The sequence below is a fragment of the Thamnophis elegans genome, chromosome 1 (assembly GCF_009769535.1).
Source record: "Thamnophis elegans isolate rThaEle1 chromosome 1, rThaEle1.pri, whole genome shotgun sequence".
In the NCBI taxonomy this organism is placed as follows: domain Eukaryota; kingdom Metazoa; phylum Chordata; class Lepidosauria; order Squamata; family Colubridae; genus Thamnophis; species Thamnophis elegans.
The window spans coordinates 47,883,906-47,904,762 of NC_045541.1; the positions used below are offsets into that span (position 1 = coordinate 47,883,906).

Below are 20,857 nucleotides of genomic sequence, written 5' to 3' on the forward strand. Positions count from 1 at the left end.
TCCTTTTCATGACTAAATAATACAGCCATATTAGAACAGGCAATATCCAAAAGCAGATCAAATTCCACTTATATTTTAAAAAATGTGCATACAATTTGGCATTATTTTTGGTAACTTTTCTCCTACAGAAAATATTTTTATGTACAGTGTGAGAGGCTCTTTTTATGACAGAGTATATAAGGAATTCAGGAAAGGAGCTGCAGTTGAATTAAAATAAAATGGCACAGAGAACAAATATTAAATGTTCCTGGAGATGGAGCTTCTAGAGAACACAAAGTTTGTTCCGAGTTTTGCTGTCCAAATATTTTGCATTCACCTATAAATGTGAGTATTTATTTGAGGTTAGGTTAATTTTATTGAAGAAATATATTAAAATATTTATCATTGATTTTCTTATTGCTGGCAAGATGAAAATGCCAGTCTCCCAGGGCTGAGAAAAATACTTACCGATTGCATAGTTTTAAAAACATCCTTCACACACATTGTCTTATTTATCTGTTAAAACGAATTAATGTGATAAATCAGTATTCTTCTCCATCCTGAACAATGGTTTGCTTAACTTCCATTTTCTTAATCAACTTTTTAGTTCCAGCGTTAAACCATCTTTCCATAATGATAGTTGAGTATAATCTCTGATTTCAATTACTGAAATATTGCTAAATTTAAGAAAAATCACTATAAAATGAAGGATGCATTTGCAGACTCCCCCTTGATGGATGTTCATGGATGGATTTGAGGGAAAGAAATAACATGTTCAGAGTTTTTAGCCTATTTACCCTTGCTGGGGTATTCCTTGTTTTAGAGCAAAGGTGCCTTATCTGTGAAAGAAAATAATTTATCCAAATGTTGGCTGTTCCACTGCAAGTTTTCTTTGATTTGTGGATTTTTACACCATATTTGCTTAAAAAATTACTTGCTTTAAAGCTAGTCCTAAACTCAATTTGCTTTATTAGAAAATGTGCAGGCTTTATGTTGCTTTTGTCTAAATGAATCTGGATTCTTTACCTAGTCATTACCAAATTGTAGAATATGTACTCAATAAAATAATTGGGACGATACAAAATTCAAAATCAAAGACAAATTGTTTTCAAAAATATAAGAGAACAACTATGAATGTAAGCAGAAACAAATAGGAATTGGCAGCAGCACCCGGGAAGAGTCAGAACTGAACATACTCTGTGTAACAAATAGATTTGTGAATCTTTTGATTTTAATGTTTACTTTTGGTTAATAAAGAGATTAATTTTTTATAATTGTATGAAGTTTTCATTGTGTTGAAAGCTTGGATTTCAGCATTTTGTACAAAATTACATATGCACACTTGTTATCTTCATGCCTAACAGAAATTTGCAAAAACAAAAGTTTTATTAAACACAATAAATTGCCAATTTCCATAGGCATATTCTTTAAGAGTACTGGTGGATGGTGAAACTATATTGGCAGATATACTAATTAGTTCAGGTTTTTTTCCCCTGTTTGATATAATCTACTTTGCAAAGCATAGTCACTACTATTTCTCTTCAAGTTTCTTCTTAATGTGTATGATTGTCAAACACAGGTGAAATACCACAGCTTTAAGATGATTTTAAATTAAGTTTGTAGTTTGTAATATGTCTGACTATAACCACAGTTAAGGCTATTGTTCTGCCTTAAAGGACTGATTTAGGATGCAGAGGTAAGTAAATTTACAAAACTAAGTGTTGAGCAGCTGGGAAATAAAAGGAAGTGCAATTTGGCTGTAATTTGTGTTGAAGGAGTAACTGAACTGAACTGCAGTTGAGTGTGTGTGCATATATGCATACATACAGTATGCTAGCATTCCCCATTGTGACATTCAAGAGCCTATTTGCGCCAAGACCCTAAAGGCACTTATCTGATGTTGTTTATTTTAAAAATGCTTTTAAGAATTGAAAAGCGAAGTATCCATTATGAGGATCATCACTTTTATTTCAAGAACATTCCTGGGCCCCAAAACTTTGCTATAAAGTAAAAAATATAGGCTGATATGACCTAGTGCTAATGTTGGAAGTATGCAGGCTAGTAAAAAGCATTTTGATGAAGAGACTTTTGAGAGTGGCAAGAAGAATTTTGATTCACTGGAGTTTTGTGTTTTGTTACATCTCCCATGATGGCAATTTTGTTAGAATACTCATGTCTAAATTCCACCGCTCTTATTCATATTTCTTGAAGTTTATTATATATTAAGATTATCAACTGGAAATAGCAAACATTAAACAAATCACTCTTCTGTTCATTATGTCTTGTTCTTTTTTATATTCCCAGGGACTCGCTGGCATTCTGGTGTTTTTTTTAACTTTCTACTATTACAGTCTTAATTTTTCAGGATCATGACCTACCTACCACTTGATGTGCCTTGTATTAAGATACAGTAAGGTCATGCCTTCGTTCCTATTTCACTCTCGCTCTCATTATCATTAAGAAGAACAAAAGATCAATGAGCTGTGACACAGAAGCCACTGAAGACACATGGATTTAATATAGTTGTGTGTGTTGTATGTAAATTATGGAGTAACTAAATGACATTTTAAACAGTGAACCTTAAAAGTTGTTTCCTTTCAGGCCTATTATCAGAAATGTCCTGATTTGATAAACTACTCATCCATTGCTAGGTTCTAGCAGAAATACAGAAAAGTTTTAAGACACAGTCATATGGGCCACCTTAACCTTTATTGTGTGTTTTATTATGTTATTTTTAAAACCTTGTTTTTCCTTCTTTTTAAAAAAAGAAGGAAAACACTAGTATAATTGGTTTTTAACATTTGAGATTAGATACCCAGCAAAGTATATACTTTGATAAAAAAAAACAGAAAGCCAAGAGAATGAGGTGAAGGAATAAGACAAAATAGAGTCAACATATTTACCAAATAAATTCTGTTTTTGGTAAACTGCAATCCCAATTTTTTTAAAAAAACATCAATAAAACCTGTGTGCTTTTTTAAATGGACAATTATATTTTAAAAATTGCAAAAGTGGTTCAATTAATTCTCACGAGTTGATTGTGTTAATTTTTAATGTCCTTATGTATTTCCTCATTTTCCCCAGCTCAGAGCAGGAGGCACCAACTGGTGGTCCGTGGACCACTTGTGGTCTGTGAGAAAATTTTGGTGTCTGGAGAAAACTTTATTTTTTATATTGCACTAAATCAAGGATCCTCAAACTACAACCCTTGGGTCGGATACAACCCACCAAAGCAATTAATCCTGCTCGCTGACATGATGGGGTCTTTCAGGCCCTTAGCTTGGCTTCCTGTTTAGCAGCTCCCTCCCTTCCCCTCCCCCCCTGGGAGTCCAGATGCTTCAGTGGACAGTGCATGAAACTTCAGCCAGGCTCCTTGAGAGACAGAGTTTGCAGGGGGTCGTTCTAGCCTCCAGGCTGGCTACAAGACAAACATTCTTCCTGTATTTGAGATTCCTAGCTGCAATGGACAGCAAAGCTAGAGTTGACCGCATGCACTTCTCTCCACTAATAGGCGGCCAAGCTAAATGCCTGAAGGACCCCATCCCGTCACTAATTCATATTAGTGGTCCACTGGATTTAAAATTATGAATGAGATCTAAAAGTTTGGTCACCCCTGGCTTAGACCATTCCCAGTGCATTTGCCTTACAACAAGAGCTTAATACCTAAACATGAAATGCCAGCCTTTAATATATTTTCTGTAATGTACAATTGTTAAATATTTATTATGAAATGCACACTGTAACCAATGCCCACTCTTACTATCCTGGTTGGCCTTCGGATCCTTGAAATTTTCCATTCCTCTGCTTAGTGCTCTGGAGGCCCAAGGCCTTTCCAGCTAACTATAATTAGTTCCAACCCCCCCCCCCCCAAAAAAAAATCAGAATTCAATATCTTCCATGAGTTTTGGCAGAGCCAGTTAGCCAACTCCAGGATGCAATATGTGACCAAATCAGAAAAATCCTTATGGGTCAGAACATGAAATATGTAATCTGCAACACACCTCTGAGTTGCTTTCCAAGGTCAGAATCTTTTTTCTGCAAGATGTTGGAGGTTTAAAAAGTTGAGAAATTAAGGCTCCTGGTTTACTGGCTCTTTGGCTCTCTGTATTGCCTGTGGAACTTTTAAATAAAAATGTAGGGAGGAATTCCAGTTGTTACTTCTTAAGTGAAATTTGTAATCAGCACTTACATACGTAACACTTTCTATATGATGAGTATTATATACAAAAGCACAATGTATAATTAATAAGGGCAAAATAATACTTTGACTGTTTCTTTTAAAAAGGCAGCATGTTCAAATTTTGCTTTTACCATTCATACTTGTGCTGCTGACTTTTATTTATATTATACGATGTCCCAGTACTTCCTTCCCTAGACACCTCATGAGGAACCAACTGCTTTATTCTATACAGAACAAGTGAAAAATGAGTTGATGGTAACCTTGTACGGTATTGTAGAGGTTAGTGTTTCAAGGAACAAGCAGAGAACTCTTTGTGTAAACTGTCATTTTTGTGAGCACAAGTAATTGCTCATCTCTTGCTACCACAGGAAAAAAACATTTCTTTTTTGCAAAGATGTGAATAAAAGTTTGGAGACTCAATCCTTTTAAGATACATCCATAAACCTGTTGTTTTCATCGAGGCTGTAATAGCATGAAATGTAACATTTATTTTACTCTTCTTAATGTGGTGGTACAATCAAATGGGATGGAGAGAAGATACTAATTGGCTCTGTAGAATAATTATTTTTATATTGTGGAGAAAATAGGTTTACACAATGCTATTGCTCAATTACTTCTGTATCATCCTTTAAACCAAATGTTCTTTGATTGGAAACCTCTGTATTGTCTAGATCAGTGATTCTCAATCTTGGAAATGTCAAGATGTGTATACTTCAGCTCCCAGGATTCCAAACATGCTGGCTGTGGAATTCTGAGAGTTGAAGTCCGCACATCTTAAGAAACACTGGCCTAGTAAAAAAGTGCACTTGCCACTGGCCTAGTAAAAAAGTGCACTTGCCCTATTTCTAGAACATACTGAGTTGTCAAGGACTTACTGTACTTTGTAAGGATGCAATTTTAAGCAAAACTCGATAAAGTGGTCATTTAATGGTTCCAATCCATTTTGAACTAAGTCTACTGTGTCTCTGCTTAAAGTAAGAACAACAATAATGCATTATGCTAGGCCAGAGTCCTTATTGGCTGAAACTAAAGCCAGACTACAAGCATTGAAGCTTCACTGTGACAGAAATATAACAACTGAGTGAGATATCTGTGAGAAGCAGTGAATCTCATAGTCCTTTGCCTTACCATGAATGTAGCCTTACAAAACAAGTGAGGGGGTCTTGACATAGCTTCTCTATGGTGTGAATGGAAAGCAGTGACTTCTAAAGATGTGGGCAAAGAATTTTGAGTTTTCCCTGAAGTAGTGAAATGGTTTACAAATGATTCCATTGGATTTACTCCTAAATAAATATACTCAAATGAGTGCTGAATTACAGCATTAGATGTGTATTCATTTTCCTCAATTGCATATTATCCACTAAAGAGCTTTTCTTTTAGGCTTTTACCCTTTATATATTATATAAAGGGTATATTATATATTACACATTATAGTGGGGGACTCGCTGCTGGTACTGACCTGAATACGTTCCAGCAATATTTGAGCACCTACAGGTTTTCTACCATAAGTTTAAAGAATCAATGGCATATCAAAATATCTTCTCTGATTATATCCTACAATATAATTTTATTTCAAATTTGCTCATATTTCAGAAATGCAAAATAAATTGTCACATCAAATTAAGATGTTCTTATTTTATTTCATACTTTCCTGTGTTTTGATGGATTTATAAGCAACTTCAGCTACTACTGTACATACAAATTGAGCTGGGAAAAAGTACAGGCTGAAATAGTTCAGGAGGAAAGCTTGCTTAGTACTCTGTAAACACAAACACACAAACAAGAATGTCTGATTGTAAAAACCAAATGATTTCAGTAAAACAAGTTTTGCCTATCATTCCCGAGGCGTTCGATCTCTGCTTCAAATCAATGCAGTTTACACAGGTATCCTTAAATGCCATACCGTATTTTCATTAACAAATGTTTAAAATTCTAATTGCAGCTTTCACTATTAACTTCCTTTTGAATCAGTGACCATCTGCGTCTTAGGCTAATTGAGAGAGGAAGAAATAGTCACAAAATGGCCCATTTTAGCCATTGGGGTAAAGAGGGGGCCTGGGAAAGGGTGTCAAATTTGAAATTGTTGGTAGCAGCACAAAGGAGAACAGAGATGGCAGGAAGTATTCAGAGGGAAGTAAATTGGAGAGTCTGCACAGCGATTAGGAGTTTGAAGCCACAAGGGAAAAACCAAATGACAGCACGAGAAAATGAGAAAAGATTTTGCAGAAGGTAAATAGAGAGATGCCTTGAAGGGCAAAGAGGCAGCAACAGAACAAGGACAGTGAAGTGAAGTACAGATTTGAGTTGAAAGAAACAGCAATAAAAGGAAAGAGTCACATCAGCCATGGGAGGAAAGAAACATTCAAAAACGCAGTGAGGAGAAAGGGGGTTAGAAAGAGGAGTAGCAGCTAATGAATCAAGGACATATTTACTTATAATTTCGATTCAAAGTTTGCCAAAGGAAAGGGGAGCAAAGAAAGCAGCGCCAAACTATTTGTCTTCCCACAAAGAATGGGGTGTGCTTTTATTTTTCATCCATTTGTAAAGGAATTTTCACATATTCTTCACAAGAACACGACCAATGTCCCTGCTGTAGTTGACACACATATGAGAGATTTCTCTCCAGGCTACATGTGTTGTGCTATGCTGTGCTGCCCATCTCACACCAATTAACCTGGAAGATTTTTGCTGTGACCATCGATTGGGAAGCCAGATTGCATGAGCCAGTCATAAGGCAAGTGTTCTTGTTCTCTCTTTCCTTCTCCCTTCTTGGCCCTCCCCCATCGTTGGGACAATCCAGCTGCCAATCAAAATGCAGTATTGCATGGGGGGGGCGTTGCGGCTGTGGAGAGGAAACAAAACTAGATGGCTGTCTGGCAGTCCTCCATAGATTCTTGTGAGGAATAGGCTGAATTGACAGCCAAATCCCAAGAGTAAAAGTAACACAAAAAACTAAGGGATTGGCAACCCGGTTGAGAAAGAGGCTACAGAAAAGGAGCTGAGAAAATGGGAGAGAGGCTTTTTTCCTTCCCTCAGGCCAGAATTATGGGAAATGTTATTCGAGATGTGTCTCTCAGCTAGAGGCAAGCTTTGGAAGAGGAGAAGAGACATGAAGCCCAGCCAGGAACACAACAGGAGAGGCAAAGGCAAATGTTAGGGGAAAAACCTGCTATTGTGCTGCATCCATGCAATGCACTTTAACACATACTAATATAAAATAATATTGCTATACAATTCTTGAACGACTTAAATCAATAAAACTTAAATTGAGAATGCAGTACACAAGCATATGTGAGAGTATCTATGAATGCTGATAGTGAAACAAAGGCAGCTGAATTTAAAAAAATAATATTTTTTGGGACCCTGACATGAAAGAAAAGGAAAGAAGTGAAAGAAACAAGAGGAGAAGTAGAATGACAGCAAGAAGAGAAGGCAGACTTGTGTTTGAAAAAAATATGAGAAGACAGATTACAATTCTCCAACATCAGGAAAAATTTTACAAAGTAAAAAGGTTGAGAAAAAAATCAGAGATGAAGATGGGAGAACCATCATGTCTACAAAGAGAAAAAGATACAGACAATCCTCATTTAACAACCAAAAGCTTGGTTATTAAGCAGTTGCTAAGTAAAAGTACAGCTGTGCTTACGATCTTACATTCCTTCAGCTTTACTTTGCTTTAGCTCATAAATGTCAGGATGAGATATAAAGCTTTTTTTCATCACTGTTGTAACTGAATTGCCATTAAACAAGCCAGTCACTAAACAAGGGGTACTGTAATGGCAAAGAATGCAATCAGAGATACCAAGAAATATTAATACTAAAATAGACAGGGAAAACAGGCATTTTAATGGAAAGTTTTTAAGAAATGTTTTGGAAGTTGGCAAAGGATAAACGAGCGTGTAACAAAGTAAAACCAATTAATAAATAAAAGTAGTGAAATGATTTGAGATGTAACTGAACTGGGGAATGATGTAAACTTATTTTAAATATTTTGTATGGAAATAATAGCAGTAAGTTAAAAAGGGAGTGCTAGATATGCTCTAAACCAGTGGTTCTCAATCTGTGGGTCGGGACCCCTTTGGGGTCAGACGACCCTTTCACAGGTGTTGCCTAAGACCATCGGAAAACACATATTTTCGATGGTCTTAGGAACTGAGACACCAATTTTATGATTGGGGGTCACCACAACATGAGAAACTCTATTAAAGGGTCATGGCACTGGGAAGGTTGAGAACCACTGCTCTAAATCAAGCGTGTCCAACTTGTGGCTCATGGGCCACATGTGCTCCTGGACAGCTAGTAATGTGGCCCCACAGAATTGTAAGCCTTTAAGATTATTATGTGCACTTATATATACATTAGCTACTGTATTTTATATATTTTATATGCAGTCCAAGACAATTCCTCTTCACTCTTCATGGCATAGGCAAGCCAAAAGGGTGGACACACCTACTCTAAACACTACAAACACAATGTACTGTATGTTATGGGCAAAGAAAAAAATTGATGACAAGGAATAATGCTATGAAATAAGGTTATAAGTGTAGATGGTGTAAGTGGAGAAATGTTAACCTTTGGGTGTGACTTGATTATGAGGTGGCTGTGTAGTTTATTCAGTGTGTAAGTGAAAGCTGCGTCAGCGTCTCACGCAGAAGAAACGTCAGAAAGATTGATATATTAATTGTGCCTAAGAAGTTGTTTGGTGATATTTGATTGAAAGAGGTGACATTATGAAAAAAATGGGAAGTGAATGTTGGCTGGATGCCAAGGTGTGTGCATATGTGTGTGTGTGTGTGTGTTTATGTGATGAGCAGGGTTTTGCTCTTTAGCAAATAATTGAGAAATGTATGAATGTCAGAAAGAAGATCATACAATTGCTGATTTAAAGGAAGATGGAGCAGGATTGAATTGTAGGTTGTTTTGCATCAATACGGAATTGTTGGTTAGTACATGAATGCAATTAAAGTAGTGTGTGATGCAGTGGTGGATTGCCATTTATTTTACTACTGGTTCGCTCATGCGTGCATGCTTGTGCAATGCTTCTGCACATGCACAGAAGCATCCGGGTGGATGGGCAGAGCCTCCCACCGCCATCACTACCGATTCACCCGATGCATGGTGAACCAGCAGCAATCCACCTCTGGTTTGATGGAAGTAAAGCATGTGTAAAAATAAGTGCAACACTTGGAATGGTACAATATTATTGTGCTGGTGATGTCTCTTTTGCTGATTAATTTATTTACAGATACAGTAAGTGGGAGATTAGAAATAGATTAGTTGGAGATGTGAAAATGCATGTTGTTTTGTATACAAGGGATGAGAATTCTTTGTCTGAGAATCTGCATTATTTTTCAGATTTCTTTCCCTAAAAAAATGTTCCATTCTATGATGCATGGCAGACACAAGGATCGTTGGAAATAGACAATTTTGAAAAAGCCTGTGAATGGTGTTGGTTTAAAGTAAATTTCATTAATTTTCTTTTTCTTTTTTTCTTATTGCCTGCCTTTATTGCATTTTTGTTTATTGTTTGCTACTTTTGTAAATGTTGGTTAAATGAAAAGAGCTTAATCCGATAGGTACCATCCTGATGTTCTTGCTCTGCTTCCACATTGGTTGGAGATTATGGAAGAATGAGCTGTCTCTCCTAAGTTATTAATGGTTTCTTAGAGGAAACTGATAAAATTGTTTTTATTTGTGAGACCTGTAGGATAATGAGCTTGAGCATCCTGTCCTCATAATCTTTTCCTAAGTGACAAGTCTTCATAATAAAGTATGAAGTGCCAGAAACATAACTGTGTCTCCATGGCTCAGGATACCAGAAATTTGGCAGTCGCTTCTCCCTTAAAAAGTTCTTTTTAACTATTCTGAAATATTCCTCCAGGTAACCAAATACCAAACTCACTTCAGTCCCATCTGCAATTTTATTGAGGATTTTAAAAAAACATTCCAGCAAGCCACAATCAAAGCTCAATGGAAAATACAGAGATCTGTAGTGTTTGCTTCTCTCAAAATTATTATGCCTGCCTCTGAAAGGACTTTTAATTGTTACTTTTAAATCCTAAGCCACACACTTCCCCACGGCAGCTCCTCTAGAGACCAATTATCCAATAGATCTGACTCATCTGATTGAATTTAGAATTACTGTCACAGGAGTACGCTAATGTATACATTTTTCATTATTCAATGCTAATCCTTATTAATTATTTCCATAATCACTCCCTTCTCCTCTGATTCACAGTGAAGAAATGACTTAAAAGTACTAAAAACAGATTCTTAATGAATATTATTGGCATGAACTATGTTAGACTTTGAAAAGAAAGGATATTTTGGTCATTCAGTTCTTGACAACTGCATCGGTACTGGCATTTCAGTAGTAATTTTTAGTGAAGCATAAGCATATGGTTAGTTCAGTTCCAATTTAAGTTCGAACAAAAAATGAATTAGTTCCATTTTTTTAAAAATAACATTCAAATAATTAGGCCTGGAATTAGACATACAAAGCAGTATTTATTTTCAGGTACTATAATTTATGAAACCAGCATCATTAAACCAGTGAAAAACTTTTTTAAAAAAAATACCACAGATACCCATCTGTCTATTTTTCATTTGCTATTATTAAATCTTTGTCAGAGAATTAATAGAAATGCTAGGAAAGAGACTGAAAAGAAACGGGACAAGAAGAATGGGGAAAAAAGAAGACTTAAAAATAGCAGGAAGTATAATGCCACATAACACCAATTTGACAACCAAATGAATGCTGACAATATTTTCTTGAGGGGTTTCTAAAACTTTTTCCAATTCAATGGGCAGTGAAGTGAGATAATTCCTTAGATCGAGGTTAATGTTGTTTCTACCATTGTGGTACAGTATATTGAGAATACAGTGTTTCTACAGTCCTTGTGAGAGAGAGAGAACAAAAGAAAGCAAAATAGGCTAAGAGAAAACACAAGATATCAAAGTAAAATAGTTTGTAAGAGTTTATATCTGAGAGTTCTTCAACATAAGACCTGATCAATTGTCTTAATTGGCTGCTAATATGCAATAAGACTTAGCCAGAAACCATATCTTACGATTTCTTGAGAGCTTCTGTAATGGTGGATCTGATAGGTCTCAGACATCTCAGACATCAAACTCGCAGCATCACATTGCTGTCACATGACATTTCACCATGTTTTTCTCCTTTGCAGAGCTGGGCTGGGCGTAGCCTATGTGTGACACCCCAGCCACCAGTTTGAGACCTCTGTGATAGGTGGTGTTTTTCCAGCCAAGGATTACATTCAGTTGGTTAGACCAAGAAACAGCAGTGCATTTGAAAGAAATTGTGCTTCCAATATGTATCATCAGAAAAATATACTTAAGAGCTTTCACAACCATCATATGCAGCAATGGATAGTCTACTGCTGAAATCTAGTCAGCACCATAATGATAAGAGAAGCCAAGAAAACAAATGAATCATCAAGCAAATCAATCCAAGAGTTCACACTCAAGACATACTGTATTTTTCAGAGTATAAGACACACCCTTTTCCCTCAAAAAAGAGGGTGAAAATCTGGGTGCATCTTATACACTGAGTACAGCATTTTTGGCCTCCCGAAACCCTGCCCCTTCACCAAAATGGCCGTGCATAGGAGGGGTTAGGAGGCTTCCTAGGTGGAAGAGTCCTAGGTGCTGGGGAGGACAGAAATGAGCAAAAAATGGGCCATTTATGCTCATTTTTGCCCTCCTCAGCCCCCAGGAGCACTCTATAAGCCTTCTAAAGGGTATGCATGCCCTTTTTTTGATGAAAAACGGGCCTGTTTTCACAAAAAACGGGCCATTATTGGGAGATCTGCAGAGTGCAAAAACTTTTTTTTTAATTTGCCTCTTCAAAATTTTGGTGCGTCTTATAGTCCGGTGCATCTTATACTCCGAAAAATACGGTAAATGTCCAGGTGCATAATAATATATTTTTGACACATGATGCTAAGGTGATCTAGCTTTCTGGAGGAAATTCTAATGTTGTGAAAGGTAGAAAGAAAAAGAAGATGACCTGCAGCTAGGTAGATTGACAGTAAAGTGGCAATGGGTGCACACATTTGGAAGATCTTAAGGGCCAAGTTAGGGACCGAGCATCATGAAGAAAATCTATATGGGCATTAAGAATTGACACAGGTGTGATGACACATAATCAGCCAATAATGATAAAGCAAGTGCTTTGCATATAGTAAGTGCAGATTGTAAATCCTGACGCATTACATAAAAAGTGTAAAATAACTCTGATATTCAAAGTCAACAGTCTAAAGTCATTTTGTATTTTCCCAAATGTATGTCATATAGCTATGTAACCTTACGGTGTTATTTATAAGAATATGCTGCCTTCCTTTCTACCTGCATCTAACTGAACACATTAATATAGATCCCATGACTGGACATTCAGAGAAAGTAGTCTTCAGTGGAAGCACTTACTGGCTATTCTTCATCAATTGGTAGAAGAATTTAGTAAAGTTAAAGCAAGAAACTGAGCCTAAAGTAGAGTATTAGAAGCTGCCGTAAAGAAACCTGTTCTCCCAACTCTTAAATAGCCCACATTTCTGCAAGTCTAAGCTTGTTGTGTGCATGAAGGATAGGAGAGGGTATTAAGAAGTTATTATGCTGAGAATCTGAAGTTGAGAAGAAGACGGTCCTCATGCTATCAATATGGAAAGAACAGCTGAGGGGGTTCCCTAAAGTAAGACAAAGAGTTCCTTCCCTGATTGTGAGACAAGAAATATTCCATGAGCCAGCAGATTTTGTGAGCCGTGGCTGAAATTCTTTATGGTTATTTGCATGGGATATGCTTTGTTTGCTCAAGGACAAACATCCTTAACAGCTAATTAGAAGCAAATGATATTGATAATGGAAGAGATGAATGTCACAATTTATTAAACAGAGATATAATCATTGACTTGGCTTTACCTTTGTCAATATTTATGAAGGAAAATAAATTAGTTCATTAAAAAAACAAGCAATCAGTAGACACGTATTCAAAAATACACAGATAAATTCTTCGCCATTTTGTATCTAGCTATTATGTTTGCAATAATATCAATTGTTATAACTTAATTCATTTTATAGAGATACACTATATTACATCACTACAATTTTTTGATTCTTCCTAAAATCTACACAATGAAATGGTTGTATTGAAACTATTCAATTCTTGACCATATTTTTATTCTGCCTTCCTCCTGCTCTTATAAGTAAACAGATTTATACCTATTTGAAAATGTATTTGCATATTAAAATCACCTATGTATGTGTGCTTTAACTTGTACATTAGGGTTTTTTTTGTCTATTTTAAGCCAAGAATTTTGTTACTTATGGGTACTCTTGTTACTTACTGCGTTCTTGTGTTTTGCGATGCGTGCATTTATTATCTTGGATGCTCCTTAATGTTTTTGTTGTTCAGTTAAGAACAAAAGCCGTAGTGGCCCAATGGTTAGAATGCAGTACTGCAGGCAAATTCTGCTGACTGCCAGCAATTTGGTAGTTTGAGTCTCACCAACTGAAGGTTGACTCAGCCTACCATCCTTCTGAAGTAGGTAAAATGAGGACCCAGATTGATGGAGGCAATACACTGACTCTGTAACTGCTTAGAGAGGGCTGCAAAGCGCTGTGAAGCAGTATATAAGTCTAATTGCTATTGCTATTAAATGAACCCCATGAATACAATTTTCTTCTATGCTTTGAAGCTTCTTTGGGGTGAATGCAACGATACTTTTCAAGCAGAGTATAATAGCAAGGCGATTAGCCTGATGCCTTGTGTTTTGCAGAAAAAGAGGAGATAAATAAAGAGCTAATTTTCTTTTTCTAACATGGAATACCATTCAAGCTCTGTTTGCAGGTTGTCCTACAGCTGTTGAACTGAAGGAGCAATGTTCTTGAGATTACCTCTTTTCAAAAACCTGGACCTGGATTCCTTATATTCCTCTTTTCTTCTCATTTCTTTTCACCTGAGTACCATCTCAATTACTCTAGGTACTCCTTATAAGCAGTGAGAGATTCCATTATATATGAATCTCTACATAATATTTATAATATTTTAAGAATTTTATAAGCAATTATAAATTGCTTATAACCCAATCCATATATGCTGGGTTGCTGTGCTGTATGCCTAAAATCCTCTATAGAATTTCTTACATGATGCTCTACCACAAGTTTGTGAATCAGAAGGCTATAGAAAGCATGCCTCCCATTACACAGCAAGGTAAATTCAGACTTTTGAATACAGTTTTGAGGAAAACAGTTACGAGACCAATCAAACACAATAGATGAATTTACATGAACTGATATAAGCAAAAAATCTTCAATATTTAACATTGAAAGTATGGCACAAATATATATTTATTCAAAATATGGCAAATAAATGCAGGGGAAGGGGACAATGTCTTACCAACAGGTGTTTTTAAATAACACTTTTACTTTTGCTTTATTAATTGTTATTTATCTTATTTTTTGCTTTGTATCTTTTGTTTGGATGCAATTTCTGTTTAAAATAATCTGTCAAAATACATGAGCACAGTTATTCTGACTGCTTCGAACGCCCCAGATTTCCCATTATCAAATGTTAGTCCCTGTTAGTTCCAAAAATAATAATAATCAGTGAGTTAGATAGGAATGCTATCAAGGATGTGGTCACAAGTGACTGGTTATATCCTTCTTATCCCTGCAGTTCGACTGACTTAACACGGGAGCCTCGGGGGAGAAAAAATAACTGTTGCCTCTGCTCAGGTCTGCACAGATGTATATGAGGAACAAAGTCACTGCAGCATAGCTAACTGCTCTGCAGATAATAGAACAGAATGCAGCTCCTGCTCTCTTGGGCTAGATGTCCTTTGTGCATAAAATTACAAAATCAGTAACATGATTGCGATTTGACTCAGTGCATACGGAAGGCAGATGTTTTCGCTAAAAATTGCCTATTTAACAGTTTCATAACAGAGTCTTAACAACTGTCTTTGTATACAGTCAGACTGGCTTCTGATCCCTGGTATAGCTTTTGCTACCTTATCAAGGTCCTGATCTATGGAATTATCCTTTGTGGCTGTATATGAATATAGCTCTTATAAAAGCTTCACTTTTAAAAGACATATAAAGCTTAACAATATCTTTTGTTGTTGCAGTGCTGTTAGAAAAAGAAGAAACAATAAAATAAAATAAAAATTTGCTAGAGATGCAGATGTGAAAAGGGGCACATTAAAATGCTTCATGGGTAAACTTTAGCCCTAATCTTAGCATTGACATTGTAATATTTCAGTTTGGGCTATTCACAGAAGCACTTTATAGTGGTCCCTTTTCCCACCCTGGATCCAGGACTGGGTTGCTGGGGGTTCATACAGGTTCGGGCAATCCTCTAGCTAGGATTCTGCCCAGTTTGGTGATCCCCCAAATGCCACCCCTGGCTGGCCATGTGCACCCCACCATGCCCTCCTGCCCCTCCCCTGCCAGGAGTCTCCACATGGCCCACTCATCATGCCAGGTGAGGGCAGGGCCCATGTGGAGGCTCGGGGAGGGGAGCGGAACAGGCCTACCAGAGGTTCCATAAGCCCAGAAATAGGCCTATTTCCAGCCTCCAGATGGTGGGAAAACACTTTTTGCTCTCCCAGAGGCTCAAAGAACCTGTTGCTCCAGAGCCTGGGGAAGGTGAAAAATGCCCCCTGTCCCTGCTATGGTGCAGGAGACTGATTAGGCCATGCCCACCCAGCAATGGGGCAGTGAACCTGTTGCTGCAATTTTTGAAGCCCCCCCTCCTGCCTGGATCTAAGAGCAAATCACGATGGCGTCAATTGCATTGTCCCTACTCATACCCTTAACTCTCAACCGGAACTAAGTCTTGTTATGCTGCTGTACATATAGGTCCTCCATAGGATGCTACAAGGGCAGTGATTGGCAGCTTTCTTGGCTGAAATTCAAATGTCACCAACAAAGGGAAAAGCTGTAACTGAACACTGTGTAGAATATATGCCAGTGTGGTGCTTGTAAGGTCTAGACACTCTGTCAAATCCCGCTTATTTCCCTCGAAAGGACTGTTGACCTATTGACCTATCAACCATTATGTGTTATCAAGGAGTTTGTCTCCCTTACTTGTAATGATGTAGTAAACTGGACTTGTGCAGATGCAGTCAGCAAATATATAGTATTGCCAGGGGGCAATGATATATGGGAAGACCCTGAAAGACCAGGTAAAGAGATGCCACATAGGGAACAGTTAGACAAGATTGGATTAGATAAACCATGCCTAAAGTGGGAGGAGAAAGAACCTCTCAAGGGACCCTCCCTAGTTTTGGTAGGAGAATTGTAATTCCAGATTTGCAAATGTTTCTGTTAACGTAGTTTTACAATAAAATAGAATTAGTTTAGCTGGTCATATTTCCTGCCTGGTCTATCTGGTAAGAATGATACAGAGTTTGTCAAAACATATTTTGATGTAAGGTGTTCATGTAATGGAATGGTTATTGTGCAGTCAACCTGTACACCACTAGGTGTCAGCAAAGAATTGGAAATTTGTCTGTCTCTCTTCGCTGCCATCTAGCAGTAGTCTGGATTTGTGCAGTAGATTAGACATACAACTCTAGTTATCCTGAAAGGAACAAGGGGAAAATGTGGCTGTGCGACATACTACAATGGAGTGAACGTTTAAGAGAATAGTCTATAATGAAAGAAAGAAAGGATGTCTTTCTTTGAACATTGGCTACAGGGATGGGAATTACTCACCAAACAGGCTATAGAAGCACAAGTCACAATTGCATATGTTGTTGGAGATAAACTAGTCAATTTTAAAGCTTCATACTCTCTAGGTTTATCAACACCCCAACCCCACCAAAGAAGCTAGGCTCATGGCCAAAACACCACTGCAGAATAGACATTGACCACAGCAACCTGATGGAAAGGGAAGTTCCACAGCAGACAAACTAGATTGTTTGAAGCCAAGCAGATAGACACCTCAAGCCACATCACTTCCACTGCCAAAAAAGCCAGCACAGTCTCAGGTTGTATTCATAGAGGAATAGAATCAAAATCACATGTTAATACCACTTTATAATGCCTTGGTAAGACCATACTTGGACTACTGCATCCAGTTATGGTCACCACAATGTAAAAAAGTTATTGAGACTCTAGAAAGAGCGCAGAGAAGAGCAACAAAGATGATTGGGGGACTGGAGGCTAAAACATATGAAGAACGATTGCAGGAACCGGGTATGTCTAGTTTAATGAAAAGAAGGACTAGGGGTGACATGATAGCAGTGATCCAATATTTCAAGGGTTGCCACAAAGAAGAGGGAATCAAGCTATTCTCCAAAGCACCTGATGGCAGGACAAGAAGCAATGGATGAAAACTAATCAACGGTAGAAGCAACTTAGAACTAAGGAGAAATTTCCTGACAATTAATCAGTGGAACAACTTTCCTGCAGAAGTTGTAAATGTTCCAACAGTGGAAGTTTATAAGAAGAGATTGGATAATCATTTGTCTGAATTGGTATAGGGTTTCCTGCCTGAGCACAGGGTTGGACTAGAAGGCCTCCAAGGTCCTATCCATCTCTGTTATTCTGTTAAATGTCTTTTTCCATGCATCATGCACATTCCACAGGAAACATCTCCTGCCAAAACAGCAGGGAAAATGCTACTACCATGCTGGAAAATCTTGGACCAGCTTCAGCCTGCCTCAGCAGTAGGCTGTCAATGAGATGGATGCTCAGTTGTCATATATATGCACTATGATAGAGAGTGCCAAGCAATACATGTTTGATGTAGCATAGAGTCCATTTTTTTCCATCCATAAAGTGCTTCTCTTCCTTGCATTGCAAAATGGCTTCAACCAATCCATACAAAGGAGAACAATTGTAGATTTGCTGCAGTATAAGTAGATTGTTAGGAGAAACAAACATTTGCTCTATTATTTAGGATACAGCTTTGCATTGATGGTAACACCAATAGTTTAATGGGTTTTCAAGAAATACTAATCACAGTTCAGTTTGATGTAATGCTATATATTTGTGCTTAATGAGTCGAATTTAATAACTCAATTTTTCTAAGTAGTAGTTATTGTGGTTCTATACTGTGTGCTTATGACTTCACATACAATTCTTCTGAAAGCAAGAAATCTAGTTAACCAAAGGATTGAATTTCCTAGCTACAGAAGTGAAAATCTACATATTCAGTCTGTGAGTGGTATTCTTTATGCTTGGTAAATTGCTTCCAGATCTGATATATGAGGCAGGCTTTTTGGACCATTTCAGGATCTTTCAGTGCTAATATGATAAGGCTAAATGAAACAAATCTTCTTTTCTTTACCATTTTAATGCCATGCCATCTCTTGATCTGTTCCAGGAATTATAACATGTATGCATAAATGAAATGTCTCTCCAGATTGAGTACAGATTTCAGAAATTTCCTTTTATATCAGAAGGATGACCATAGCAGGAATCAGTTTCCAAATGATAGAAGATAAACTGGTGTTACTCAGATACACCTGAATTGTTGCTCACTACTCTGATGCTCTGCATGTTTTCTGGAAAAATTCTTGAATTATTTCCCTGAACAATGAGTAAAAGCTATATTCCATGGGATTTTCACAGCAAGCCTGAATTATTCTGAAATCTTGCACATGCTCCAGAGGGAGGTATGGAACAACAGCCACTTATTCCATTGGTGAGAAATAAGAATCTGAAGAAGGGAGAAAAATAAAAAACTAGTTGTGGCAACAATGGTGCATTGGAATACCATTTGCCCACAAGCAAGCACTGATGGGACCGTAAAAAAAAAAAGGAATAGAAAATGAAGAAGCTAAAGTGATTTGGGACTTCAGAATTCAAACAGACAAGCTCCTGTCATATAGCACCCCAGACTTAAGAACTGTTGATAAGAAAGACCAAAAAGTCTGTATAGAAGATGTGGCAATAGACAGCAAAATAGAAGAGAAAGAATTGGATAGAATCGCAACGTACAAAGACCTGCAAATAGAAATAGAATGACCATGACAAAAGGAAGCAAATATAGAACCAATAGTCATAGGTACCTTGGGTGCAACTCCAAAATATCTGGGACACACTTGAACCCCTTCGCCATTCACAATATCACCATCAATCAATTGCAAAAGGCAGCTTTCCTTAGAAAAGCTTACCACCTTTGACACTACCTTCTACATCATAAAACAGCAACATCTGCCTAGTCTAGATATTCAGGTCCTTCATGTATAGACAAAAATGCAAAATTCAGTCTATAGATCTGGCTGACTGTATAACTAACCAAAAAGCATTATTATTTTATTTGCTATTATTAAACATATGCCCAGTTATATTAACCAATGCATTGTGACAAGTGTAACCTTATTGAAATTCCAGACCATTTCTACATGCATAATTTAAAACTATATTTTAAGATAAGCAAAATCAGTGTTTCTCAAGCTTCCCAAAAACTGTTAGTTACGTTTAACTGAATACACGGATGAATAAGTAAAGCTGCTATTCCCTCACAGATTGATATGTCTGAGCTTTAATCTGATTTCTTGTTCAGTCCTTCATAGACTAATAAGCAGAGGTGGCATTCAGCCAGTTCTCTCCAGTTCGGGCAAACCGGTAGTGGCAGCTGCGGGAGGCTCCATCCACCCACCCCAATGTAATGTATGAGCACTGCGCATGTGCAGAAGGCAGTGCACATGCACAGATGCTGCACGTGAACTCACATTTGCAAACCGGTAGGGAAGATAAGTCAATCCCACTGCTGCTTATAAGTGTCCTAAAAGTTTGAACTTCACAAATCAATGAGCTCCTATGATCTCCAGAGTATATTGTTAGAAAAAGATTGAATGAAATATTTTTCAAAATTCAAAAAAATCCTATCATATTAAAATTAATCTGTGAGGAACTGATAATATTTGCCAAGGCTCTATGAATGTTGGCTTCCTCCGAACTAATTATCAAACCCTGAAGGGTGAGATAAGGGATGTCTTCCATATCAATATGAACTTTAGATATGTCACCTTAGGAATTAAACTATATCTCGTTCTACGCAGGGAACAACTATGGAAAATGTTCGTGTTTAGCTATATCAGCATGCTAGCCATGATTGTAGCATCAATTATACATACATATGCCCTGAATCAATTATTGTGTGGACCCCTGTTGGTATCCTGTAAGATCAGGAAAAATAGGAATGAAACAAATTTAAAATGCTGCCTCATTTTTTGGGGAAGACCCCTGAGTAGAGAAAAATACTTGTTAGTTTCCTCACGTGTCAAAAACATGGAATACAACTTTAATAGTATACTTAACATAGGGCTTTGAGCCAGGATTCACTTGAAATAATAATCACTTTGAGATGATATCCAGAAGTAGCCAAGAAAGTCCATAACTTGTTCACAAAATAATATTAATCATAATGGACTTTTCCTGGTAGCATTGATTTTTATTACACTGAGCAAGGATGATGAGGAATTTGAGACTTAAATCCCATGATGAATAATTGAACAAGATGTAGGGATGTCTACAGCTGATCAAAAAGAAAAAGTAGTGGTGGCCTTCAAATATCAGAAGAATTGCACAGAGAAGATAGTAGAGGGTGGTTGTTTCTATTGCAGAGGAAATACAAGAGCCAGTTGAATTTTCAACGCAACTATTTTTATGTCAACTTAAACAAAAAGCCCAACAACTAGTAACTAGAGTATGATAGAACTGTCTTTT

At 37.2% G+C, this 20,857-nt stretch overlaps 1 protein-coding gene across 1 annotated transcript in view; it reads right to left on the reverse strand.

The window, feature by feature from the left end:
• The window catches only part of GPR39 (G protein-coupled receptor 39), a 175,772-nt gene that overhangs the window by 1,146 nt on the left and 153,769 nt on the right, over positions 1-20,857 (reverse strand). The window lies entirely within an intron of this gene.